Here is a 2,046-nt window from a genome sequence, read left to right on the forward strand (position 1 = left end):
TTTGTGTGTGGCTATTCTTGTGCTGAAAGGCATGGGGATATTTGCTGCATATTGTTTTCAGATATAATCTGTTATCAGAAAATGTTGAATGTTGTGTGGGATTGCACAGGCAGCAAGTTAGTAAGGGAAACCACATTTACTGTGCAAATAATATTTGCCAGGCACTATAATAGCTATTTTATAAACAGTATCTCTAATCACAGCAGCCTTTTGAGGTTGGTGTTATTATCCTTATCTCAGAGTTGAGGAACCTGGGGTTCAGAGGTTAAATAAGTGACATGATGAATGGTGTGACCAGGATTCAAATTCAAGTTTTATGACCCCGTAGTCTCTCTCCTAGGTCATTTCTTTGCCAAATTAAAATCATACCTATTCACTTAAATGAAATTACTCCAGGATTCAGTAAGTGGTGGAGCTGAAATGTGAACACAGCTCTGTCTTAATGGCAAAACCTGTGCACTTACCGCTATGCTCTGCTACCTTTGCAGAAAATTTTATACTCCAAAAGCCTTGCATGAAGTGGGTATTCAGGAAATGCTGAATTAAAAGAAAAGTGGGTGGTAAGTAAATAGGTATTACATGCTGAGTGTTGGGGGTATGATGAGAAATAAGAATTGAGGAAGTGTATTTGACTGGAAGCCTGTAGTAAGTTGACGGTAATAATTGTCCAAATATTTTACCCCTTTCTATCCCTGCCCTTTGCCATGAGGCTTTGGAGTTCCTCTCAGTAAAAGACAGAAACTTGTTTCTAATGGGCCTCATGGTTCATTTTGCCTAATAAAATGTGGCAAGGTAATAGTGCTCCAGTTCTGACCGTGAAACCCGAGACTTTGTTTCCATTTGTCTCTTGTTTCTCTGCCATTTCTAGAAGAACATGCCTGAGTTAGCCTGGGGGACATAGGGAGCAGAGCCCACTCATCCCAGCCATAGCCATCCTAGAATAGCCCACTACCAACTGACTGCTAGACAAATGAGTGAGCCCGCTAAGACCAGAAGAACTGTTCAGCTGTACCCAGCCTAAGTTACCAACCCACAGATTTAAGAACTAAATAAATAATTGTTTTTAAGCAACTGAGTTTTGAGTAGCTTGATAGGTAGCATTGTAGTGTCAGTAGATAACTATATACAAAGGCCATTAACAGTTTTCTTAAAAATGCTTCCAAAGGTACTAGGTATGAAATGGAGGCACTGAATATATTGGTTCCATATTTGTAGTGTCATATCAGGCACACAACATTAGATATGAAAGGAATTTAAGAGAGAACTGGTTCCATTTACTAATTTTACCAATGAAAAGCTGAGTCCCAGAGAGGGAAAATCCAATGTTATTAGAAGGCACCAGGATCAAACCTAGTTTTCTTCAGTTTGGCCCATTGTTCTTTCTATAACATGAGAGAATAGACAGAGTTAATAGGCCTATAACCTAATAGCAAAAAAAAAAAAAAAAAATTGGGGGGTCAGTGGATATGTACATATTTAACGGTGAAAAAAGAGCACATGAAAAAAAGTTATATGCTCAAAGGAAAAGGGTTTATTGAGGGAGCAGCTCTCCAAAGGAGATGAAAAGGACTGTGATTCAGAATATATCTGGTGGATTAAGCTTTAGAGAAGGTAGAGAAACCTCTTAGGAGGTGGAAAGGAAGAGTAAATGGTTAGATGTATGTTAAATGTTGATACATTCAACAGGCTGGTTGATTGTTACATTATGCTAGATATTGAGGATTCAGAAATGGCTAAGACACTGGCCCTTGCTGTAAGTACTAGCTCCCAGTAGAATACAGCTTTTATAGTACCAATCACAATGGCAGGCTGAGAATGAAAGGGAAATCAAGCCACAGAAGTAATGGAAAGCTAATGGACAGTGATGATAGCCACAGGCATGGGTAATATGTTGAATGGTTGGAATAGGCAGGGGTGGAAGAGGGATTGAAAGTCAAGATCAGGACCTCAGCTAATCTAGTCCAGGCAGGCATTTAGATACCTTAGAAATCTATACATAGAACTTCCATATGACCCCACAATCCCACTCTTGGGCATCTATCCGGA

This window comes from Sus scrofa, chromosome X (genome assembly GCF_000003025.6).
Source record: "Sus scrofa isolate TJ Tabasco breed Duroc chromosome X, Sscrofa11.1, whole genome shotgun sequence".
Lineage (NCBI taxonomy): Eukaryota > Metazoa > Chordata > Mammalia > Artiodactyla > Suidae > Sus > Sus scrofa.